Raw genomic sequence first — 28000 nt, 5'->3', positions numbered from 1 at the left:
GAGAAGCTCTCTGCTGTCTCTTATTAAGGCACTAATTCAATCAAGAGAGGCCCCTCCCTCCTAACCCTAATTATCTCCCAAACACCCATCCCAGATACCATCACAATGGGGGTTAGAATTTTGTAACATGAAATATTGAGTCCATAACAACAGTAATGGCAGCATAAACTGTCATTGGGAGTACTTACAATGTGTCAGGCAAGGTTTTACAGAAGGGAATACTAAGGCATAGAGAAATTGAGCAACTTAACAGCTTTTGGGCAATTATGTAAATAATGATACACACATGAAAACACCTAAGTTTAGACTTCTCTTTTTTTCAGTAGCTCCACCTAACAAACTAAGAACTGCTGAATGGCTCAGGAGGAGGAAAACCATCAAGTTCAGTTCTTTCTTAGCGTAAGGTGGCTTGACAGACAAAACAGTAATTTCTAGACATTTGAAAAAGTGAAGGAGTGAAGCAGCCTGACCAAACAAGAAGGAAAGAGCCTTCCAGAATCTCAAATTCTGAGAATGCTTTTAAAGCACGGGAGTAAAATCAATAAATAGAGCTTTTCTATATAAGAAAAAAGGGATACCTGGGGAGTAGTTTACAAATCTGAAGGCATGAGGATGCAACGAAAAGAGTTTAAAGGAGTGGGACAGCAACCAAAAAACAATCTGAGGAAGAAAAATCCAAGTTAAATGCAAAGTCCTGAATATTACAAATGCTTGTTAATAAATCCCCAACATAATTTATTTAGAAAAAATCTCAAATTCTGATTTTGATCTTTTGAGGCATGATTAGAGATTATGCTAAGGATATACTGTTTCTACAGAAAAGAGGTCAAATGCATAAGCTCCCATAATGTAAATATAATTCCAATTCCTAGGAGCATTTAAAAAAATTTTTTAATGTTTATTTATTTTTGAGAAAGAGAGAGAAACAGAATGTAAGCGGGGGAGAGGCAGAGAGAGAGGGAGACACAGAATCCAAAGCAGGCTCCAGGCTCCGAGCTGTCAGCACAGAGCCTGATGCAGAGCTTGAACTCACAAACTATAAGATCATGACCTGAGCTGAAGTTGGACACTTAACCGACTGAGCCACCCAGGCACCCCAAACCTTTTTTATCTTCTTTATTTCCCTTTCTTTTCCTTCTTTCTTCCTTTTCTTTCTTTTCTTTTTAATTTTTAATGTTTATTTATTTTTGAGAGAGAGAGAGACAGCATGAGCAAGGGAGGGGCAAAGAAAGGGAGGGAGACACAGAATCCAAAGCAGGCTGCAGATTCTGAGCTGTCAGCACAGAGCCCCATGTGGAGCTCGAACCCATGGACTGTGAGATCATGACCTGAGCTGAAGGTGGACACTTAACTGACTGAGCCACCCAGACGCCCCTATAAAGTCTCATATGCTTTTTAGGGTAAAAGATAGAAGAATGAAATAGCAATCTCAAATGTAGGCCACCTCCTAGTATGTTGGTAGGGCAAAAATTTCTATAATTATACCACATTATCATGGCACAGGTTGATTCCAGGATTTTTCCCTTGAGAGAAAGGAAGGAAAAACCCCAGTTAGGGAGTCCTCTGACATATCCACTTTCAGCTTTCCCTCCTTTTTGCTTTTAAAAGGAAAATGTGGGAATAGAGGTAAGGGTGAGGAAAGACATATAAAATCACTAAACAATAAATAAAAACACTGAAAACTAAGATTAAATATACATATACTATTCACTCCCTAAATGCCATATAATTGTTAATGAAGCAGCTTTGGTGGGAAGAGAATATATTAACAGAGAAGCAGGACATAAATCTTGGGTCCCAGAAAGTTTAGAATATGGAACCCTATCTCTAAGCTTGCAAATGTTCTATTTCCAGGGATCTCTTAGAATGTATATCAAATTTTCCATGAGAAATTAATGGTGACTTTTCATAATAGGCACAAGGGGGCACTGAAGCACAAAGTATTGAGTATGTCTTCTAATATACCTCAGGACTTACCCTAGGATTGGGGGGTTATGGAGGGGGTAGGAGACAGCTGGAATGTATACTATATCTCCATTTCATAAAATTTCTATTGTTAGTTGAAGAAAGACTTTACAAAACTGGATCTAAATGTACACATTTTTTCAGCAATCAAATTCATGGAATGAGTGTTTCCTTCTATCAAACCTTATTAACAGGAATTGCTCTGATCTCTTAATTCTTATTAGGTCAACTGTAATTCATGAATTTAATAAATAACACAAAGTCCTTCAAATGAAAATCACTACTATTTACTGATCTCACCTTTCATTTACTTACTTTTATTAATGTTTATTTTTGAGAAACAGAACATGAGCGGGGGAGGGGCAGAGAAAGGGAGACAGAGCAGGCTCCAGGCTCTGAGCTGTCAGCTCAAACCCAGGAACCACGAGGTCATGACCTGAGTCAAAGTCGAAGCTTAACCAACTGAGCCACCCAAAAGCCCCTGATCTCACCTTTTAATCTATGGGTCTTTACCACAAGAGAGTGAAATCTACAAATATAAATTCATAAACAATTCGTCAATTATTTAGTATGCTGGATTAACGCCTCCAATTTTATATACATATAGGCATATACCTCATTTTATTACACTTCACTTTATTGTACTTCACAGATATTGCCTTTTTTTTTTTTTTTTTGGTAAAGCAAAAGTGAAGGTTTGTGGCAACCCTGAGTAAGAACAAGTCTACTGATGTCATTTTTCCAACAGCATTTGCTCACTTCACATCTCTGTCACATTTTGGTAATTGTCTCAATATTTCTAACTTTTTCATTAATATTGTATTTGTTATAGCAATCTGTGGTAAGTGACCTTTGATGTCACTAGCATTAACAGTTTTGGGGCACCACAAACTCACACCATATAAAATAGCGAACATAATAAATGTCTTGTAGGTTCTGAGTGCTCCACCAACCAGCCATTTCCCTATCTCTCTCCCTCTCTTCAGGTCCCCCTATTCCCTGAGACACAATAATACTCAAATTAGGCCAAATAATAATCCTGCAATGGCCTCTAAGTGTTCAAGTGAAAAGACGTCACTCACCTCTCACTTTATTTTTATTTTTTAACGTTTATTTATTTTTGAGACAGAGAGAGACAAAGCATGAATGGGGAAAGGTCAGAGAGAGAGGGAGACACAGAATCTGAAACAAGCTCCAGGCTCTGAGCTGTCAGCACAGAGCCTGACACGGGGCTCGAACTCACAAACTGAGATCATGACCTGAGCAGAAGTCGGACACCTAACCAACTGAGCTACCCAGGCGCCCCTCACCTCTCACTTTAAATCAAAAGTTTGAAGTGATTAAGCTTAGCTAGAAAGCCGAAAACCAGCACAGGCCAAAAAAGCTAGACCTCCTGTGCCAGTCAGCCAGGTTGTGAATGCGAAGGAAAAGTTCCTGAAGGAAATTAATAAAAATGCCACTCCAGTGAACACATTAATAATAGAGCAAAACATCCTTAATTGCAGATACGGAGAAAGTTTTAGTGGTCTGAATAGAAAATCAAACCAGCTACAACATTCCCTTAAGCCAAAGCCTAATCCAGAGCAAGGCCCTAACTCTCTTCAACTCTAATTAAGGCTGAGAGAAGTGAGGAAACTGCAGAAGACAAGTTTGAAGCTTGCAGAGGTTGGTTCGTGAGGTTTAAGTAGTCATAACAAAAAAGTACAAGATAAAGGAAGCAGCAAGAACTAATGTAGAGGAATATGGCAAGTTTAAAGATGATCTAGCTAAGATAATTAAGGAAGGTGGCTACACTAAACAACAGATTTTCAATGAAAGCAAAACAGCCTTCTATTGGTAAAGATGCCATCTAAGACTTTCATAGCTACAGAAGGTTCCAAGAACAGGCTGATTCGTGTTAGGGGCTAATGCAGCTAGTGACTAAATTGAAGCCAATGCTCATTTACCATTCTGAAAATCTTAGGGTCCTTAAAAATTATGCTAAATCTACTTTGCCTGTGCTCTATAAATGGAACAGCCTGGATGATAGCACATCTGTTTACAACATGGTTTACTGTATTTTAAGCCCACTCATTGAGACCTACTGCTCAGAAAAAAATTTCCCTTCAAAATGTTACTGCTCACTGACAATGAACCTGGTCATCCAAGAGCTCTAATGGAGAAACACCAGATTAATGTTGTTTTCATACTTGTTAACATAAAATCCAGGAGTCAATTTGACTTTCAAGTCTTACTATTTAAGAAATACATTTCATAAGGCTATAGCTGCCACAGATGATGATTGCTCTCATGAATCTAAACAAGTAAATGGAAAACCTTCTGGAAAGGATTCACCATTCTAGATGCCATTAAATACATCTGTGATTTATGGAAAGAGGTCAAAATATCAACATTAACAGGAGTTTAGAAGAAGTTGATTCCAACCCTCATGGATGACTTTGAGGGGCTCAAGACTTCACCTGAAGAAGTTAACTGCAGATGTGGCAGAAACAAAAAGAACTTACAAGGGAACCCTGACAATGGGACTGAATTGCTGCAATCTCCTGATAAAACTGAATGAATGAGGGGTTGCTTCTTATGGATAAGCAAAGTAGTTTCTTGAGTTGTTATATACTCCTGGGGAAGAAGCTGTGAAGATTACTGAAATGACAACAAAGGATTTAGGATATTCATGAACCTAGTTAAGAAAACAACAGCAGGGTTTGAGAGGACTTCAATTCTGAAAGAAGTTCTACAATCAGTAAACTGTTATCAAACAATATCACATGCTAGAGAAATCATTCCTGAAAGGGTCAATAAATGCTGCAAATTTCATTACCTTAAGAAATTGCCACAGTCACCCAACCTTCAGGAATCACCACCTATCAGTCAGCAACCATCAACAACAAGGCAAGACCCTCTACCAGCAAAAAGATAACTACCTAAAAGCTCACATGATGGTAGGCATTTTTTTAGCAATAAAGTGTTTTAAAAGTAAGGCAATACATTGTTTTTTTTTTTAAAGACATAATGCTATTACACACTTACTAGACTATAAAGTAAACATAACTTTTATATGCACTGGGAAACCAAAAACTTCATTGGATTCATTGTATTGCAGTATCTACTTTATTGTAGTGATCTAGAATTGAACCCACAATATCTGAGAGGTATGCTTATATATGAAAAGCTATTTTGAAAAATCTAATTTTTTTGTAGAGACAATAACATAATGGATTCCCATGTGCCCATTACCCAGCTTCAACAATGTTTATCTCATGGTCAATCTTGTTTCAACTAAAAAAAAAAAATTATTAATCCATTATCAGTCAGCATTCAAGTTTCCCAGCATGGGCCTTTTTTTCCTTTTCCATTTGTTCAAATTAAGATCATAGTAGTACCACATATTCCAACTCATTGACATGAAATTTACATTTCTTTTTATCTATAAGGTTTCATTTACCTCTTTTCCTCCTGAAACTTCTTTGTTAAAGAAATAAAGTCGCTTGTCCCATGTAGTCTTCAAGTATCTGAATTTTGTGGACTATACCCCTGTGACATTTTTAAACATGTTTCTCTGTCCACGTAATTTTTTGTAATTGTCGAAGTTAGAGTCTTAATCAAATTCAGAATTGATAAAGAAGACAACCTCATACACGGTACTGTGTTTTTCATTAAGGGGCATACACATATTGCCTTGTATCTGTGATAATAACAGCCAATGATGAACAATGCCTAAATACATTTCATTGAGAGCTACAAAAAAGTGACATTCTACTTTTATCATTCCTTCATTATTTACTATCTGTAATGTGCCTATTAAGTGAAAATTCTATCAAATCTTTGGTTTCCAAAAGGTAGTTTGTTTAGAAAAGGAAGAATAAATGCTTGTTTTTTAAGAGTTTTTGAAAAAAAATGAGTTGGTATCCTAACCTCCCAGAATGGTAAACAATGAGAACACATTTTTTAGGGGAGGGATCATTACAAACTTTTGGATTTAAATAAATGTAGTATGCTTCAAATTAACTGCAGTTGGTTATTTCTATTAGTGTCAAATTTTCCCATCTTGACCAATGAGAGACTCTTCAATTAGTTTCTGAGTCTTTTAGACACGGACTTAGCAGTCTTTAACAGCTTTCTTGCTTCTGGTATAACAAAATATTCCAGGATCATCTTATCCATCTCCTGACCCAAACCTGAAACCAACCACATACCCAAGGAACATTGTACTTTTCAACGGGAATCAGCATTACTCAGAGACAACAGTCTGGATTCTAAGGAGTGCTCATTACTCCAGGGTTTGTCATTTTATCTATCTAGACCTTATATAGTGATAAGAGTTAGTATGACTTGATACTGAAAAACTTCTATAGTATTTTTTTTAAATTGTGTTGTTCTTATATTTCTATGTCTTTCTTCTCCCATACTGTAATTCTTGTTATACAATGCCACCAACACAAATTCATTTGCCTTGTTGTACAATATACATACAACAGTTTAGGAATAATAATACCAACACTATGATTAATGAAAACCATATAAGGTTTTTATATTGTTCTTATATCTTCAGGGTATAATCCACCAGGCATGTATAATCAAATTGTTTTAAAGTCACTTAAAATAGTTCCTTCCTATAATTATACCACTTAGGCTTCTTTGTTTCATTTTGCTTTCACTTTTAGTTTTTTAAGTTTATTTATTTTGAGAGAGAGCAAGCAAGCGGGGGAAGGGGCAGAGAGAGAGAAGAGAGAGAATCCCAGGCAGGGTCTGCACTCCCCACAGATTCCGATGCAGGATTCTGTCTCCTGAACCATGAGACCACGACCTGAGCTAAAATCAAGAGATGGATGCTCAACCAACTGAGCCACCCAGGCACCCCTAGTTTTTTTTTGTTGTTTTTTTTTTAATGATTAAAACTTGTTTTAGAATTATGTACATTTACATAGTTTCAAAATCATACCTAGAAATCAAGGTACTGTATATTCATAGAACTTTAGCTATTCCCTCTATCCTTGTTCCCTAAAATGGGTTAGTTTTTTTTATTAATTCCTAAATTTAAAAAATAAAAGTAGACGGGGTGGCTGGGTGGCTCAGCCGGTTAAGTGTACAACTCTTGGTTTTGGCTCAGGTCATGATCTCATGGTTTTTGAGTTCAAGCCCTGCATCGGGATCTGTGCTGACAGTGTGAAGCCTGCTTGGGATTCTCTCTCTCCCTCCAAATAAATAAACTTAAAATAAAATTTTAAAAACTTCTTAAAAAAATAAATAAAAGTAGAAAGGTACACACACACAAATATATTTAATTAGATACACAGTAACATTCTTTATGAACTTTTCTATATCTTATTACTTTTGCTGCATAATATGTATTGGCCATCATGGCATAGAAGATGCTCCCCATTTGCTTTTACACCCACACAATACTCTATTGGGTAAATGAACCACACTTTATTCAGTCAGAAACCTACTGATGAATACCGTGTCCTTTCAGTCTTTTGCTATTTAGACAGTGCTACAATGAATGTAGCCTTGTGCATGCCATTTTGTATTTATGCCAATCTATGTTTGAGATATATTCCTAGAAGATTTACTAGATCAAAGAGTAAATGAGTATTTAACTTAGCTAGATGTTGTCAAATTCCCAATACACAAGGTTGTAATATTTTGTATTCCAATAGACAATGTGTGAGAGAGTGCCTATTCCTCCAGTCTCAGCAAATGGATATGTTGCTGATTTGAAAGAAGGGGGGGTGCAGGGAGGAGCACCTGGGTGGCCCAGTCAGTTGGGGGTCTGACTTCAGCTCAGGTCATGATCTCACAGTTTGTGGGTCTGAGCCCATCAGACTCACAGCTGTCAGAGCAGAGCCAGCTTCAGATCCTCTGCCTACCTCCCCCCACTCCCGCCCCTCCCCAGCTTGTGCACTCACTCGCTCTCTCTCAAAAATAAACAGATATTAAGAAAAAAATTTATATAAAAAAAAAAAGGAGAGGGGAGAAAGAATCTGATGAAGATTATCACCTAAGGGCAGTTTATTCACATTTATATGCTATTTCATTGATCTAATCTTATTTTTATTTCCTGCCTTGTTCTTAGTTTGGGTTTTATTTGCATTTCTTTTTCTCTCTTAAGGTAAACCCTTGGGTCACTGATTTTTAGGTTCCTTCTTTCTTTTTTTTTTTTTTTTTTTTAATTTTTTTTTTAACGTTTATTTTTGAGACAGAGAGAGACAGAGTATGAACAGGGGAGGGATAGAGAGAGAGGGAGACACAGAATCTGAAATGGGCTCCAGGCTCTGAGCTGTCAGCACAGAGCCCGACGCAGGGCTCGAACTCACGGACCGTGAGATCATGACCTGAGCCGAAGTCGGACGCTTAACCAACTGAGCCACCCAGGCGCCCCAGGTTCCTTCTTTTCTAATAGAAGCATTTAAAGATATAAATTTCTCTCTCAACCCTGAAGATGCAACTACACATTCTGATATACTGCATTTTCATTATCATTCAGTTCAAAATGTTTAATTTCCCTTTTCTTCTTTGACCCACAAACTGTCTAGAAGTGTACTGTTTAATACCCAAACATTTGAATTTTTCCCCTAGCCATCATACTGTTATTAATTTCTTATTTAACTCCACTATGGTTCAAGAAAATAGTCCTGTATTATTTCCTTTTAAATTTATTTAGAATTGTTTCGTGACCCAGCATATGGTCTCTTTTGATGAATATACCATGCGCACTTGAAAATAACATGTATTATTACAGCATGAAATGTAGTGCTATATAAATGTCAATTAAATCAAGATGAATGATGATGTTTTTCAAATCTTCAATGTCTTTGCTGGTTTTTTATGTAGTTGTTCTACCAACGCTTTGGGAAGAGTGTTAAAATTTCCAACTATGGCTGTAAAGTTGCCTATATGTAATTTATATATTTCTGTAAAATTCTGCTTCATGTATTTTGAAGTTATACTGTCAGGTGCACACATATTTGTCATTGTTATATCAGAATTGTGACCAAGAGGCAGTACATAGATATGAAAAGAAACAGCAACTACATTAACACTTGTTCTAGGTCTGTTTTTTAGGAAATTCAATCCAAAAGTATGAGTCATTGCTATTTATTAGTTGCAATGGATCAGGATCAATATGATATAGTTCTTATTTCCAAAGAGACTTACAATCATATTTCAAAAGCACTGCAATAAATATCTAGACAGTAATCCTTATAAAAATACCACAGTATGGATCCTTAAATTCAATTTTTACATAATATATGTATATACATTCTTTCAATTCATTTTTACATCTAAATTCTCTCAATTCACCCAACAAAGTAGATATTACATACATTTTATAGTTGAGAGAGGTAAAACCCAGAAAGACTGAGTGATTTATCCAATATCACACAGTTAACATTTGGCAGAGCCAGAACTCAAACCTGAGTCTACTTTTGCAATATCACACACTGCTCAAAAGGAAGAGAGTATTCAACAATGTGGATGGAAGGCCAAAAAGCAAAGTTACAGTTTTTAATTGTATAAATATGGATAATTCTAGTAAGAAATGGGAGATATTACCTATGAAAGTATGAATTCTATTAGTAAAAGTAATATCAATATCTTATTTCTCAGGACCTAAAATACCTGGGGAATTTAATAAATGTCAGTGTACTGAATAAATGAAGTTGATGAGTGAGAGAAACAATATGGCTATTACAGAGTTTTCTGATTTTAAAGGACAAATATAAATAATGGAAGGAGGGAAATGTAACTAATATATATGAATTAATATCATAAACCTTATTTATAATATTGCAGAATAGACTAAATTTTATAAGTAATACAAAGGAAAACCAAACAAGCCTACTGGTTGTATAAATGTAAGAGGACGAACTAAGAAGAAACAAGAATATTGCATGGGAAAGATGATGTAATGTTAACAGATGCAGAGAGAATAAAGAACTACTCACACCTCCTCTTTTGCATCCATCTTCTCCACCAAGGAGAATTGAGTAGAAAACTGGAAAAGGTAGAAGAAACATAGTTAAAAAGTAAATGAAGTTGAAATGAGAAAAGAAGACAGTAAGAGAACACCTAGCTAACTTTTTAAATTAGTTTTTGCCTACACTGCTGTCTACAGGTCTGAATTAGACATGCAACTCTAATGTGTGTAATATGTAAAACATCATAGGAAAATAAGTTCTAAAATGCACTGGTTTGGGAAATGGAGAAACTTTTTTTTTAAGAAAATTATTTATCAAAGAAAGACCCTTGAGTTGAAAAGGCTCTTGACAATCCATTTGTGTTGATCTATATCCAAAGTACAAAAATTGTTATTTACAAGTTGGATTATAAGCACTAAAAAAGAAAAAGGTCACACCAAGAGCAAATTTTATTTCACTACAGTGATCCTAAATTTTTTCTTCATTGATAAAGTTCTTCTTTTTAGAGAGGCTAGTGTAACTAATACACTAAATTTTTAAAATTATAATATTGTAGAAAAAGATCCTGAATATACTTTTGAATGAAAGAAAAAATATATAAACTCATAGCTGGATTAAAAAAACATAATTGACAGTATTAACCAAGAACTAAAGTAAAACTGATTGAATGCCTTCAAAAGTAATGCATAGGGCTCTAACCTCACACTTCAATCAAGATACTTAGCTGACTCAATAGGATGCAAAGGAAAATAACACACTGGATGACAAAATTAAGATTCCAAAAAATTTCAACAGACTGGAAAAATGAGCAGAATCAACTAATATCAAAATAATAGCAATAGTAGTGATAGTCGACTTCATGAAATAAAAGAAGGCTAAGCTAAGGTCAAAATTTGGGAAAGCTGATAAACACTCCAATTTATAAGACAGAAACCGACAATGGCTCAATATTGGTTGACAGGAAAGTAGGGCTACCAAGAATGATACTGTCTGTTTAAGCAGTAGCTAGACACACAGATCTCTTCATGGCTAGCAACTGCCTCCTTTCTCTCTTTGTAGAAAAGGGAGGTTTTTCTCCTAGAAAAAGGTTATTACAGGGTCTCTGAATAGAGGAGCATATATTAAAGCAAACTGAAGGCAGAGATTACTACTGACAGGAAAATCAAGTGGAAGTTTACATTCTGAAATATGCTGAGAACCAAACCCCTCCTGCAACACCTAGTTTTGTTTGTTTACCTCAATAGGTACAAACTTTGAGAAGGAAAAGATTGGTAGATACCTCTGGGAAACTTGAGCAGTTTAACATACAACATAGCTAAATATACAGACATTAGGTGTTTCCTAAAAAAGCAGCATGATCTCCAAACTATAAAATACAGTTACCAAAACTTGCTCATGTGGCCCAGAGTTCCCAGTGTACTTTTTAAGTGTTAAACTACTAAATCTGAGAAGTCAGAAAGAATCATCATATATTTCATGTGAGGAAAATGTCAAATTTAAAACACAGGAACTAAATTACACATAGAGAAAAAAGTAACCGGAAGACGACAAGATTCTGAAGGGAGAAGAAAACAAAACCTTAATATTAATATTCTCAATAAGATAAATGTAACAATCAAAATACAGAAATAGGAAGTTATCAAAAAATAACTTTGTGGGAAAACAAAAACATTTTAGGAAATTAAACTGTGATGGAAGAAATGAAAAAAACTCAATAGAAGGTTTACAATATAAAGTTGTAGGGGCGCCTTGGTAGCTCGGTTGGTTAAGCATCTGACTTTGTGTCAGGTCATGATCTCACAGTTTGTGGGTTCCAGCTCTAAGTCAGGCTCTGTACTTACAGCTCAGAGCCTGAAGCCTGCTTTGGATTCTGTGTTTCCCTCTCTCTCTACCCCTCCCCCACTCATATTCTGCCTCTTTCTCTCTCTCTCAAAAATAAATAAAAACATTAAAAAAAAGAATACAGACTTGTAAAAATTTCCCCACTAACCAGAACAAATACAATATAGGAGAGAAAAGATATGATAAAAAGGGGACCAATGGGGGTCCCATATCCCAAACAAAAGTTCTGGAAAAAAGAGAGAGGAAAAAAAAAAACAAAAAAAAACAATTCAAGATTTCCCAGAACTGAAACTCAAAGTTCCCAAACTAAAAAGTAACTCCTAAAAAGCTAATAAGCATTCAGATGAAGAGATGTACATCTAGGAATGTCATTGTATAATTTCAAAGCACAATTAAAAGAGAAGATCCCACATACTTCTTTCATATAAAAGATTAAAAAGTAAAGTTGCATGACTTCTCAAAGCAACAACAGAATCTGAAAGACAATACATGAGTGCTTTCAAAATTTTGAGGAAAAGTCACTTCCAATCTCTAATCTAGAATTCTATATCCACTCACATATGAGTCAAGTTTGAGCTTAAAACACAGATCCTTTCAGGGAGCGTGGCTGGCTCAGTCAGTACAGCATGTGACTCTTCACCTCAGGGTTGTAAATTCAAGCCTGATGTTGAATGTAGAGATTACTTGAAAAAATAAAATCTTAAAAAATATATATATAGATCCTTTCAAATGAACAGGCCACCAAAAAATGTGCAGACAGGCAATCTTTTTTTTTTTTTTTTTCTCTTTTTTTAAGTAGGCTACATACCCAACATGGGCCTTGAACTCATGACCCTGAGGCCAAGAGTTGCATGCTCTGCACTCTACCAACTGAGCTAGCCAGGTGCCCCAGCAGGCAATACTTTTTAAAGAGATTAATGAATGATATATTCCACCAATATTAGAGAATAAACCAAGACATGGAATACAGGATAAGAATCCAATTTAAAAAAAAAGAAAAAGAAAAAAAAGAAATACCAGTATGATGGCAAAACAAGATTACAAGAGGTCTGGAGAGTCCACATATAAAGTCACCAGAAAAGATTACATAAAGAAGATAAAATGGATAGGATACCTAATATACATACTTGAATGTACTAAAAATACTTCACATAATTTGAGGACTCTGTAATTAAATTAGTGACAAGTACATTGGAAACTAAATAAAGGAAATGCAGGACTATTACTATGTAATATATAAAATATCTCCCCCCAGATTAAGTCAATATATAGTAAGTAGGCAACCAAAAACAGTGTTTATACGTCATGATAATATAAATATCAGGTATCCATCTAATCAAAATTATAATTTTATCATAAGTATGGTAGGATACAGGTTTATCTAGTTTTTACATTTTTTATCTAATCTTGATATTTTAGAAAAACAATTTTCATTTACTTATTTTTTAAAAAATGTTTATTTTGAGAGAGAGAGCCAGCATGAGCGGGGGAGGGGGAGAGGGAGGGGGAGAGGGAGAGGGGGAGAGGGGGAGAGGGGGAGGGGGGAGAGGGGGAGAGGGGGAGAGGGGGAGAGGGAGAGAGGGAGAGAGGGAGAGAGGGAGAGAGGGAGAGAGGGAGAGAGGGAGAGAGGGAGAGAGGGAGAGAGGGAGAGAGGGAGAGGGAATCCCAAGCAGGCTCTGTGCTGACAGCAGATGTGGTGCTGGATCCCATGAACTGTGAGATCATGACCTGAGCCTGAAATCAAAAGTTGTATGCTCAACCACCCACTGAACCACCCAGGTACCCATGGAAACAACTTTTATATCTTCTTTTTTAAATGTTCCCTCTCATGCATGTTAATTTCAGGAATTCCTAAAGTTTAATAAGTATTGTTAGCATTTCAAAAGAATGGCCATCGAGAAACCACTTGTAACTTGTAATCTTCTTACATATGAAAATACCACAGACAGAATGCTCTAAGCCTGACAGAACTGTAGCTGGGATGTTTAGGAACATAGTACCTGGCACACAATATGTCATCAATAAATACTGTCTGAATAACAGGGGTTGGGGGCGGGGGGAAATCACATGAGGAACTATCTTACCCTCTGGAAATAGTAAAAAGTCTCATAACCCCCTTTCTGAATGCCTGGAAGTACTGTCAAATATCTACCAAAGAAATCAATGGAGCAATAGGCCTAACTATTCTTGATTTAGTATGTTTTAACCATTTATGAATGACCCCAAAAGTCTATGACATAAAAACAACATGCTTTCACCCAGGCACAAATTTTATCACATGTACTTCATGGCTCTGGTACCCAGGAAATTACTTGTTAAATGAACTTGGTAATGAACAAAAAAGCATCCACAGCTCAACACAACTATGAATCTTTCCTATATCAACACATCTTTTATTAATCTCAACTTAGTCTAACATAAGCTAACATTTGTAAAGTAATAATGTACCAAGAAAATAAAAAGGTTCAATGTTCCTAAAGGTAAGAAGAGTATGTGAAGAGGTAAGAAATTGATGGTATCTGAGAACTTGGGAACCACTGCAAATACCAAGGGCCATATAAAAAATGGGAGACATGTTCCATAAGGACTGAAAGACACAAAAGCAATTAAGGCAATAGGAAGCTGAGTACCTACCATTAAAGAGAGTACAACAGCCCATAGAGATATAGCATAGAAGCAGTAGTTTGAAAAAAGGTCTAGAGCATATGGGAGGGAAAGTTATTTACTAACCTGAAAGCCTGTCCCAAAGGGGCAGAAATCAGTGGGAGATGCCTCGAGGAACAAAGGAGCTGGTAGGCGCCATTTCCCTCCCTTGCCCCCCAACATTAAACACACAGCCACCTGCAGGAATCAGCACACCAACATTCAATTACTTAACTTGCTGAAACCAAGCCCCGCCCCCCAAACTTTGGTGGATCCGCTCTTTACAGTTACACTTGCCTCAGTCCCAGAGCTGCAGGTCCCTCACCTGGAAGACTAGCCCAAACCTTGCCAACACATCTCCAGAGCCCTGTGCTTTATGAGATCTCAATCTGGTGGTGGAGGACCCTTCCCAGAAAAGACCTGTGCATACTTTGTTAAAACTGCGTGCCCCGCCCATGCACACTTTGTGGATCTTCCCTGGCCAGCCACCCTCCAAACAGAAAATCAACAAGTAAACAGTGGCTGAACCAGATGAATTTAACAGATATATTCTGAACATTCCATCTGAAAACAGCAGAATACACATTCTTCTCAAGTGCACATGGAATACTCTCCAGAACAGATCACATATTAGGGCCACAAAACAAGACTGAACAAATTCAAAAAGATCAAAGTCATACCATGCATCTTTTCTGACCACAATGCTATGAAACTAGAAGTCAACCACACACACACACACACACACACACACACACACACACACACACACTTGAAAAGAGCACAAATATTTGGAGGTTAAATAATGTGCCACTAAACAATGAATGGGTCAACCAAGAAATCAAAGAAGAAATCAAAAATTACATGGAAAGAAATGAAAATGAAAACACACCAGTCCAAAATCTTTGAGATGCAGCAAAAGTGGTTCTAAGAGAGAAGTTTGTAGCAACACTGGCCTATCTCAAGAAGAAAGAAAAATCCCAAATAAAAACCTAACCTTACATGTAAGGGAGCTAAAACAAAACAAAACAAAACAAAACAAAACAAATCACCCAGCACAAGGAAGGAAATAATAAAGACTAGGGCACAAATAAATAATACAGAAACTAAAACAACAACAACAACAACAACAACAATGGAACAGATCAATAAAACAAGGAGCTAGTTCTTTGAAAAGATCAACAAAACTGATAAACCTCTAGCTAGACTCATCACAAAAAAGGAGACAAAATTCAGTAAAACAAAATGAGAAATGAAAGAGGAGAAATAACAACTTAAACCACAAAAATACAAAAGATTGTAGGAGAATATTATGAAAACTTATATGCCAACAAATTGGACAACCTACAAGAAATGGATAAATTCCTAGAAACATGTAACTTACCAAAACTGAAGCAAGAGACAGAAAATTTAAACAGACTGATTACCAGCAATAAAATTGAATCAGTAATCAAAAACTCCCAACAAAGAAAAGTCTAGGACCAGAAGGTTTCACGGGTGAATGCTACCAAACATTTAAAGAAGGGTTAATACCTATTCTCCTCAAACTATCCCAAAAAATAGAAGAGGAAGGAAAACTCCCAAATTCATCCTATGAGGTTAGCATTACCCTGATACCAAAACCACATAAAGTTACCACAAAAAAAACCGTGAACTACAGGCCAGTATATCTAATGAACATAGATGCAAAAATTCTCAACAAAATATTAGCAAACCAAATCTCATAACACACTAAGAAAATCTTTCAGAGGGACACCTGGCTGGCTCAGTCAGTGGAGCATGCAACTCTTGATCTCAGGGTTGTGGGTCTGGGCCCACGTTTGGGTGTAGAGATCAGTTAAAAATAAAATCTTTAGGGGCGCCTGGGTGGCTCAGTCGGTTGGGCGGCCGACTTCGGCTCAGGTCACGATCTCGCGGTCCGTGAGTTCGAGCCCCGCATCGGGCTCTGGGCTGATGGCTCGGAGCCTGGAGCCTGCTTCCGATTCTGTGTCTCCCTCTCTCTCTGCTCCTCCCCCGTTCATGCTCTGTCTCTCTCTGTCTCAAAAATAAATAAAAAACGTTAAAAAAAATTAAAAAAAAAAAAAATCTTTAAAAAAAAAAAGAAAAAGAAAAAGAAAATCATTCACCACAATTAAGTTGGATTTATTCCCAAGATTCAAGACTGGTTCAGTATTCACAAGTCAATCAACATGATACAACACATCAACAAGAGAAAGGATAGATGCAAAAAAAGTATCTGACAGAGTACAAATCCACTCCGGATAAAAACCCTCAACAAAGTAGGTTTAGAAGGAACATATCTCAACATAGGAAAGGCCACATATGAAAAACCCACAACTAACATCATACTCAATGGGGAAATATTGAGAGCTTTTCTCCTAAAGTCAAGAATAAGACAAGGATATCCACTCTCACCACATTACTGGAAGTCCTAGCCACAGTAATCAGACAAGAAAAAGGATTTATAGGCATCCAAATGGGTAAGGAAGAAGTCAAACTTTCACTATTTGCAGATATAACTATATATATATATATATATATAGCAAATCCTAAAGACTCCACCAAAAAAACTACTAGAAATGATAAATGAATTCGGTAATATCACAGGATACAAAACCAATGTACAGAATCTCTGTATAGTAATAATGAAGAGCAGAAAGAGAAATTAAGAAAACAATACCATCTACAATTGCACCAAAAATAATAAAACACCTAGGAAAAAATTTAACAACAGAGGTGAAGGATGTACTCTGGAAAGACATTCCATGCTCAACAACTGAAAGAACAATTGTTAAAATGTCCATACTACCCAAAGCAATCTAGTGATTTAATGCAATCCCTATCAAAATACCAACAGCATTTACTATGGAACTAGAACAAACAATCCTAAAATTTGCAGGGAACCACAAAAGATTCCTAATAGCCAAAGCAATCCTGAAAAAGAAAAATAAAGCTGGAAGTATCACAATTCCAGGCTTCACATTTTATTACAAAGCTGTAGTAATCAAAACAATATGGTACTGGCACAAAAACAGACCCAGAGATCAATGGGACACAATAGAAAGCCCAGAAATAAACCCACACTTACAATGGTCAATTAATCTTTGACAAAGGAGACAAGAATATGCAATGGGAAAAAGATAGTCTCCTCAACAAATGGTATTGGGAAAATTGGAGAGCTTCATGCAAAAGAATGAAACTGGACCCTTTCTTACACCATACACAAAAACAAACTCAAAATGGATTATGGACTTCAATGCGATACCTGAAGCCATAAAAATCCCAGAAGAGAGCACAGGCAGTGATTTCTCTGACACTGGCTGTAACAACATCTTTCTAGAAATGTCTCCTGAGGCAAAGGAAATAAAAGCAAAAATAAACTATTGGGGAGCACCTGGCTGACTCAGTTGGAAAAGCATGTGGCTCCTGCTCTCGGTGTTGTGAGTTTGAGCCCATGCTGGGTATAGAGATTACTAAAAAAATAAACTATTGGGACTACAAAAAAGAAAAATCTGCTGCACAGCAAACAACTAACAAAACTAAAAGACAACTTACTGAATGGGAGAAGGTATTTGCAAATGACATATCCAATAAAAAGTTAGTATCCGAAATGAATAAAGAACATATACAACTCAACACACAAAAAAACAAATAATCCAATTTAAAAAATGGGCAGAAGACACGAATAGACACTTCTTTCTCCAAAGAAGACACACAGATGGTCAACAGACACATGAAAAGATACTCAACATCTTCTTTCTCCAAAGAAGACACACAGATGGTCAACAGACACATGAAAAGATACTCAACATCACTCACCATCAGGGAAATACAAATCAAAACAATGAGGTATCACCTCACTCTGGTTAGAATGGCTAAAATAAAAAACACAAGAGTGTTGGTTAGGATGTGGAGAAAAAGGAACCCTCATGCATCCCTCATTTTGGTGGAAATACAAAACTGGTGCAGCCACTATGGAAGACAATATGGAGGTTCCTCAAAAAATTAAAAATATAACTACCCACACTATGATCCAATAATCCACAACTGGCTATTTACCCAAAGAATACAAACATGCTAATTTGAAAGGATATACACACCTCTATGCTTATTGCAGCATTATTTACAATAGCCAAGCAGCTCAGTCTATCGATTGATGAATTGATACAGATGTGGTATACACGCACACATGCATGGGCAAACACACACAATGGAATATTATTCAACCATAAAAAATAATGAAATCTTGCCATCTAAAACAACATGTATGGATCTAGAGAGCATAATGCTAAGCGAAATAAAAGCCAGAGAAAGAAAATTACCATGATTTCACTCATATGTGTAATTTAAGAAATAAAACAAATGAACACAAGAAAAAGAGACAAACCAAAGAACAGACGCTTAATACAGAGAACAGATGGTAACCAGAAGGGAGGTGGGTGGGAGGATGGGTGAAGTAGGTAAGGAGATTAAGAGTCCACATATCTTGATGAGCACCAAGTAATATATGGAACTGTTGAATTCACTATTTTGTACACAAGAAACTAATATAACACTGTATATGTTAACTACACTGGAAGTAAAAAAATTTTTTTTTAAATAAAATAAGATGAAAAAAATTTTAAAGAATATACTGGAATCAATCTGGTAATTTTATATAGATTTTTATTATATATAATTTTTATTTCTTATTATAAAACCCTGGTTATTAAAAATTTTTATAATATTTGCCTCAGAGTATATTGATCAGACCTCCTCCTTTTCAGAACCAAGAGAACTAGAGTTCTACTGGATAAAAGTGAGTCAGAATGAGCCATGTTTTCCCAATATGAAACACTGCCAAACATTTCAGGTCCTTAAATAGTCAACTTTCAGCCAGATAGGCTAGATAGTTCAATGATCACAACATAAAAACTATTGGTCACTGTATAACCAATGGATAAAGATAAGTAAATCCTGTCACTAATCAACTGTATGTACCATTTAAAGAAGTATCAAGTATCAAGATAAAATGGATTGTCTATTTTTCATAATGCCTGCTCTAAGTCATGGCACATTTTAGTTTCTTACCTTGAAATGTGGATCTCTCCATTAGCTTTTGGATTTGAGAGATTTCTCATTGCTCTCTTTTCTTCTTCTCTGAGCAAATCCACTAGATTATATGATTCAGTGGTTAATGTATCTTCATCATATCAACTAACCATTTTAATACCAATGCAAGGGTATACTAAAATTTATCTAGTTAATTCCTTAAGAAACTTAAATTAAAAAAATTTTTAAATTTCAAATCCTGGAAGGAATATTTGTAACGAATATTTTCTAATTAAAAAATACCCCCTTTTAGGGGCAACTGGCTGACTCAGTCAGTTGAGCATCCAACTCCTGAGTTCAGCTCAGGTCATGATCCCAGGGTTGTGGCATCAAACCTCCACATCTGGCTCTGCACTGAGCATGGAGCCTGCTTGGGATTCTCTCTCTTCCTCTACCCCTCTCTCCTCTCACATGCGTGCTTTTAAAAAAGAAAAATTTTTAAAAATCATCCCCTTTTAGATTTTCATAACTTTGGATTCAGCATGTTCTCCCACCTACTTAATTATCTATCTCACTTCCTATCTCTCTACTAATAAAGGTGTATTTCTTTTTTTTTTTAATTTTTAAAAATGTTTTATTTATTCTTGAGAGAGAGACAGAACATGAGGGAGGGAGGGGCACAGCGAGAGGGGGACACAGAATCCGAAGCAGGCTCCAAGCTCTGAGCTGTCAGCACAGAGCCCAATGCAGGGCTCGAACTCACGAGCTGTGAGATCATGACCTGAGCCGCAAGCCAGACACTCAACCGACTGAGCCACCAGGTGCCCCAATAAAGGTGTATTTCTACTCAAGCCCTTTAAGTTCTCTTTATCCAGTCCTTCAGAGAAATCATCTTCTCACATTGCTTAAACTATTATCTTTATTCTTTCATCTCCCATTCAAAGTCTTGAATAAAACAGGTACTCAAAATATGTTAAAATAATGCTACTCCAAGATTTGCATCTCTAGACATATTTTCATCCAACATTCAGGTGTTTATTTTTAGTGATACAGCTTCATGCAATAGTGTTTCATTCCCATCTCACACAAGGTACAAAACACATCATCCTTTGCTAGTAAGTGCTCTTTCTCATATTCCTTTTGTACTAGTAATAGTATGTCTGGTCTTCTTTGTGCAATGTATGGGAATTTTTCCCCCTAATCTTCTTTGTCTAATCATTCTCCTTCACTTACATTTTAGTTTGTCTCCACAATCAATCCACAGTTTATTCACATTCATCATTATTGGCCTGTCCCTTTTCACTGTCAACATTCTAGTTCAATTCTTAACTACTTTGTAAGTTGGCAATAAAACAGCACACTGATAAGGAGCAGTCTTTGTTCAAATACTGCTCTATCACTTAACGCTTGTGTGAACTTGGATAAACTATTTAACTTCTCCATGTTGTATTTTCCTTATCTGTGCAAAGGAATTAATAGCAGTATCTACCTTACATGGTTTTGTAAGGATTAAATAAATTAACATATATAAACATTCAGTACAAGTGCCTCACATATAGTAAGCGTTATATAAGCTTAAATGTTTCATAATTATTTTCTCTGCCTCTAATTGCTTTTTTTTCCAGCTTACCTACTACTGCCAAACTAATTTTCTTGGATCAATTTCTTTGGTCATTTCACTTTATTAACGTAAAACATATCATGACTACCTTCTGAATCAAGATCAAGCTTCCAAGTCTCACGTTTATAGCTCTCCATTACCTAGTCCAGGGGTCAGCAAAATATGGTCTATAAGCCAACCACCTGCTTTTACACACAAACTTTTACTAAAACATAGCTATTCTCATTAACTGCATTGCCCATGGATGTTTTTTCGTATGGATATCAGAGTCGAGCAGTTGTGACATAGTCTTTAAGGGCCACAAAACATAAAACATTTACTATTTGGACCTTTACAGAAAATATTTGCCAATCGCTGACCACTTCAATCTAACTGTATTATCCCCCAATGTATATTTAGCATGCTTAAAATGGAACTCATGTTTTGTTTTGTTTTGTTTGGATACTTGCTCATCTCAAGTTCCCTATTTTATTAAGATCTACCAAGTATTTGTTAAGGCTTCATTACATGCACACACTGCTCCAGTGACCGGTAAACAGCAGGGGATAAAAAGAAAACCCTCAATTTTCATAGAGCATATTTTCTTTTGGAGGGCAATAAACCAAAAATAAGAAAGTGTATACATAAGTATATATAAGTATATGTCAGTTGGTGGTAGGTGCTATGAAGAAAAACGAAGTGTTCAGGATGACAGAATGGCAGAAGAGTGGGGTGCTAATTTAGATATAATGACCTTTCTAATGAGGCAACATTTTAACAGTGTCTTGAATTAGAGAGGGACCACCAGGAATGCTTTGGAGGAAATGCAATCTGGGAACACAGGAAACTCAACCCTAAGAGTAGGTGCCTCCTTAAATTTGTACCCTTGGTGCTTCATTTGCCTCACTCTAGTCCCAAATCCTGCTAGCAATAATTTATAACTGGAATACATAAAGTACTCCTACTAAACAAAAGGACAAACCAAATTTTTAAATGGCCATGAGACTTAATTAGAGAGAATGCACACATTCATCAATAAACATATGAAAAGGTACTAAGCAAATTACTCATCAGTGAAATGCAAATTAAAATTACAACAGCTCCTATTAGACACCCATGGGAATGGCTAAAATTTCCAGGTGAATCCAACTTATTCAAAAGCCAAAACGTGGCAACAACCCAAAACCTATCATTTGAAGGACAGCTGAAGAGTGATATACTCATATAATAGGAAATTACATGACAATAAAAAGAATGAAATTCTGGTAAATCTAGTAATACAGATGAATATATTATTTCTCTAGGGCTGTATTAACAGAACACAAAAGTACCTGGTAGCTTAAAACAACAGAAATTTATTTTCTCACACTTCTGGAGATGAGAACTATGAAATCAGGTGTCCTCAGCGTCCTGTTTCCCTTCAAAGGCAAGGAAAAATTCTTGTCCTTTAGAGTCTTCAAAGAGAGAGTGGCCCTGAACACCTTGATTTCATAAACCGGGCCTCCAGTATCGAGAAAATAAATTTCTACTGTTTTAAGCCACCATGTTTGCGGTAATGTTATATGGCAGCCCTTGAAAACTAATACCAGGAATTTCACAGATTATATAAGTAGAGTTTAAAAAGCTACTGCATAAAAAATAAAATTAAGTAAATAAAAAGCCATTGAATGATTCCATTTATTTGAAGTTCAACAATAGGCAAATCTCATTTATGGTGACAGAATTAGTGGAATAAATGAGCAGTATAGACAGAATGGGAAGGGTTAACAGGATGATGTGTTAGAAGCATTCTGTATTTTGATCTGGGTGGTAGGTACATAAGTAGATAAAATTAATTAATTTTTAAATTAAAGAATAGTGTATATTCTGTATAATTTTAAAAAATAAGAAAAAGACCACAACACAGAGATACATATATCTACATAATAATCACAAAAAAAACTTGCTAAATAAATGTGATTGAAGACTTACTAGTAGTTCAAAGCTAACTTAAGACTTAAGCCATTGTAATCAGGCACACTGAAAGATATATAATTTCCAAATACTTAGTCTCATCTTTCAAGATACGTGTTTATGTATTTATCTGAAAGAAATTAACAGGAAAGTAAGGTAAAAGACAAGTACTCTTCAATATTTTAATCTGACAGCATTGTTTGGACTTAAACAGTTTCGGTGAATACCAAAACAGGTTATTTGATTTGTGCTTTGTCATCTTAAATATATATTATTAGTGATGAAATAAGTTTATGTCTGTTACATAAAATTTTTAAATGACATGTTCTAGTTCAAGATGCAGATTTTTAATAATGAATTTCCTGAGCAGAGACTTACAAAATAAAAACACAATCTCATACTGTAGAAATATTTTATGTAAACAGTTTCAACTATTGACAAGGAGGAGATCTTACATTTACTTAGTAAAATAGTTGGCTAAACTTGTCCTTCCTTCACAGCTGCCTTAAGCTGAACCTTTTTTCCTGCTTTGGTAGGAGACAAAAAATGATACCAGGAGATAATGGCAGAGGATCTTTGCAAGTCTGTGCATGTGCTGGATAGAGAGAGAGAGAGAGAGAGAGAGAGAGAGAGAGAGAGAGAGAGAGAGAGAGGAGATGTGCAAAGAAATCTAAGTAAAGCAATTCTTTTAACTTTAGCAAGCATTAAAACTTTTCTCCCTCAAGTCAAATTAAAAGCTGAACGGAAGACAGTCACAAATTTTTGTGATGCAATCAGAGGATTTCAAAATTACAAACACAATGAATTCCACATCAATGAAGAAAACAGGTTGACTGATTCTATCCATATCTGAAAGAGAACCAGAGTAAAAGAATGACAAATACTTAAAGACTAAAAAGTATATACTTTAACAAAGATAATTGGATTTCTTAAAATGTGAGCTGAATACTACATATTCTTCCAAAACTATCAGTAATTATAAAACTTTACTTAATAGAAAATCTTCACTAGGAAAGTTTTTTTTTTTTTCCCTCTCTCTTTAAAAAGCATATTTGAGGGGGCGCCTGGGTGGCTCAGTCGGTTAAGCATCCAACTTCGGCTCAGGTCATGATCTCACAGTCCGTGAGTTCGAGCCCTGCGTCGGGCTCTGTGCTCACAGCTCGGAGCCTGGAGTCTGCTTCAGATTCTGTGTCTCCCTCTCTCTGACCCTCCCCCGTTCATGCTCTTTCTGTCTCAAAACTAAATAAACATTAAATTTTTTTTTTAAAAAGCATATTTGAGGGGCGCCTCAACACTTAATGCTCAGTTGGTTAAGAGTCTGACTGTTGATTTTAGCTCAGGTCATGATCTCATGGCCGTGAGTTCGAGTCCCTCATTGGGCTCTGTGCTGACAGTGCAGAGCCTGCTTGGGATTCTCTGTCTCCCTCTCTCTCTGCCCCTCCCCTGCTTGCTCGCTCTCTCTCCCTCTCTCTCAAAATAAATAAACAAACATAAAAAAAGAAAAAAAAATTAAAACAAAGCATACTCTGAGTCTCTGAATTTCTGATTTAGAAGTTTCTATTTAGAGATCTCAAGGCTAACCAGATCTCCAATGCTAGAGCTTCTTTCCTCACCGCTTTCTCTGGGCTCTCATAACGTGAGCACCCTGCCCAAAAGATGAGTCTAGCATTTAGAGATGCAAGAAAGATGTAAGTGTAAGAAAATCACTTTATCTAATGTACAAAAAAAAATTTCCATTCTGAAACAAACAAAAAAGCCAGCTGTGTTGGATGAGGTGTAAAATGACAAGTTAGTCTTCTCCAAAAGGTTTTAAGAGTAAATTTGATTACATGCATTTTCCCCTGCTGTTGCCAACTCTACAACTTAATCTCCTCTTAAAATGCAACTCTTTTACACTGGTTTTGAAAATAAGTAAATGTTAACAGCATAAGTAAGAATATGGTTACCTACCAAATCTCACTTAAGAACCTATTTTTTCTTCACATAAAATGACTTAACTAAAACTTTAATATTAGTATGTAATATCACAAGTATTAGAGACAGATGAGATAGACTTCATTAGAATTTTGCCTACAAACTTTAGTGGCCGAACTATCTATATATTTTATTTTTTAATGTTTATTTTTTAGAGAGAGAGCAAGGGAGAGGCAGAGAGAGAGGGAGACACAGAATCTGAAGCAGGCTCCAGGCTCTGAGCTATGAGCACAGAGCCCGATGCGGGGCTTGAACCCATGGAACCATGAGATCATGACCTGAGCCGAAGTCAGACACTTAACTGACTGAGCCACCCAGGTGCCCCAGATGTTTGATTTTTTTTAAGTTTTGGTTTAGCATAGTTATTGTGGAATTCCTGATACTGAATCTATTGAATCTGTAACTTTAAAATAACACCTATTTACTTTTTAAGGTGACATATAAGCACATACCAACACTTAACTACAAATCATAAACCTCTTTTTAGAAAAACTAATTCAGTTTAAAAACCTAAGGCATACATAATTGTTACAAAACCATAAAACGGAACTATGTAAGACTATATTACTTTAACTTTCCTTCAAATAAAATCTTTTTTTGCTCATGTGACACAATAAAAAGCAACTGCAATGCCCTATGGAACAGCAGCACCTGCAGGAAAAGACCCAGTCTAGCAACGGTTGATACTATCAATTCATTACTTGATTCTCACACATCAAGGCACTTCTTCTCCCCCTTCCTGTACACTCAGTTGATGAAACCAAGAAAACAGAGCTTAGAGTGTTCATGCTGAACTCCCACAACTACACAGCTGACTCTTGTACATCCTGTCAAAATAATGTCCTTCAGAGAACAGGCTTTAAACACACAACAGTGCAGCATCTTGCTTCTAGCTAGGAGTTGCAGAGAGGATAACTGCTCCATGATACATTTAACCTCTCTAAAAGAGTCCATATTTTAAAAGATACTTACAATTAAATAAGAACTAGATAAGAACACTAAAATAAGAAAAAACCTGCAATGTTTAAACTGCACAAAAAAAATATGATCGAGGAAAAAAATTACATACTTCAACCCTTAATGACAATGTCATAAGCAAAAATATTTTAAATAACAAAATACAATATCTTCCATCAACAGTATTTTCTTAGTGTATTTTTTAGAAATGAAAATGTAAAACTACCTGAACTGTAATCCATGATTTGAGAAAAATAATCTATCTTGTTTTGTCAATATTTTAATATGTTCTTAGGATTTTAGAAAACTTTTGATATTACAAAAAAATGTTTAAGATGTCTTTGGTGTTACTACACCGCTAACGGTCAAATAAGGGGGAAAACTGTCTAGTCGGCTGATCATGCTGTGCTGGCAATTTCTCAAACATCTGCTAAAGGTCAGATTTCTATTGCATGGAAGCAATCAATGGAACTACACAATTCTCCAAGCACTAAAGGAAGCTAAACAAAGAACACTATTTTACATAAGTAATGAAACATAACCCTAGCTTTGTATTAAACTGTAGCAAAGTCTATCTGCTTCTCCGAACAGAATTCATACATTTAAAACATGGTTATAAAATTCTATTTGCATTTTATTTATGTTCTTGAAGTATGCTTATAAAACTACCTGCCATTTGGTAAAAAAACTACATAATCAATTTTTTAATTTTATACTCCGAAATAGCACTCTATATCCAAATGAAATTTTAAGGATAATTTAAACAATATTTATAGGTATTTTTTTACAAGTATGAAAATTATAATAGTAGGCCACTTATTTCAGTGGGTGTTTGATTTTGCAACTAATTCACATTAAGATGACTGAGTTTACAAGAAGTTTTATTGTTAAAACCAAATTTGTCATAGGAACATTCAGATTCTTCTATGATCACAGAGACTGGTGTCAGTTACTTTGAAAAAATTTTTGATACGAATCACCTTGAACACATTCCATACTCTACAACTCTGGAAACTTGATCAATTGTATAAAGAAAGTAATGAAATGCAATAGGTTACTGAAGAATTATAGTTAAATATTACAAGAAGCATTGTCAATGTACATATTTAGGTGAGGTACTACTTTACTGAATTTTCTATTTTTTAAGAACAGAAATATTAAAGCTAAAATAAAAATTACAGTACTCAGGCACCTGGGTGGCTCAGTTGGTTGAGCATCTGACTCTTGATTTTGGCTCAGGTCATGATCTCCCAGTTTGTGGGATTGAATCCCAGCATCGGCATCACAGAGCCTGCTTGGTATTCTCTCTCTCCCTCTCTCTGCCCCTCCCCAACTTGTGCTCACACTCACTTGCTCTCTCTCAAAATAAAGTAATAATCTTAAAAAAAAAAAAACCCAGTTGAAGTACTTTCCCCTTCAAAGTACCATGCACTCCATTAAATACTCAAATTGCCGCCAAAGTTTTACACAATAGCCATAAAATGAAATATATTTTTAAATATAGAAACGTGCTCCTTTATATAAGCCTACCCAATTACAAATGGACAGTCTTAAATCTTAGATTAAAACACTTTGCCAAAAGACTCTCAGAAAATTAATGAGCAAAACTTAAATGATCAAGTGACTTTTTGAAGTTTTTTTTTTTTCAGAAGCTTAATGTTAATATTTTTATGTAACATAGGAATCTTTTCTCATTCAAAAATATGTTAAAGCTACTAGGAAAGAGATGAATCATAAAACCCTGCCTGTGATAATGCCACATACTAGGGAACTTCTATCATATTATAGATATAAATTATTTCCTTCCAAAAAATGAAAAACAGGTAACTTACTTCTAAAGAGACTACTGTTAAGGAAAAGTTGAGCCCTAAACAATCCAATCTCAACAAAAGACTAAAGACGGGTGTTGTCAAGTTAGAACTACATCATTTTCCTAATACAGACGAGTTTTTATTTTTTGATGAACTCAACTATTTATAATTTTGTTCTAATAACCTTCATTACTTTATATAGGATTATAATCTAATTCTAAAGAAAGACTAATATTAGGTCTATGCTAAATATTTTCCAATATTATCATCATAAAAAGATAAGTTCCCAAGTGATGCTGATATTACTA

General features: G+C 35.6%; 1 protein-coding gene across 5 annotated transcripts in view; it reads right to left on the bottom strand.

Moving 5' to 3' along the window:
• The window catches only part of JMJD1C (jumonji domain containing 1C), a 260706-nt gene that overhangs the window by 207719 nt on the left and 24987 nt on the right, over positions 1-28000 (bottom strand). The window contains exon 1 of one of the 5 annotated variants that reach the window (XM_078434304.2): positions 9912-9929. The exons of the other annotated variants lie outside the window; for them this stretch is intronic. The gene's annotated coding sequence lies outside the window, so the exon portion shown is untranslated. Of the gene's footprint in view, positions 1-9911; positions 9930-28000 lie in introns of those variants that run through there. 5 annotated transcript variants of the gene reach the window in all.

This window comes from Panthera onca, chromosome D2 (assembly GCF_046562875.1).
Source record: "Panthera onca isolate mPanOnc1 chromosome D2, mPanOnc1 haplotype 2, whole genome shotgun sequence".
In the NCBI taxonomy this organism is placed as follows: Eukaryota; Metazoa; Chordata; class Mammalia; order Carnivora; family Felidae; genus Panthera; species Panthera onca.
Note: the sequence above shows the minus strand (reverse complement) of the source record. Positions and strands in the feature narration are given on the sequence as shown.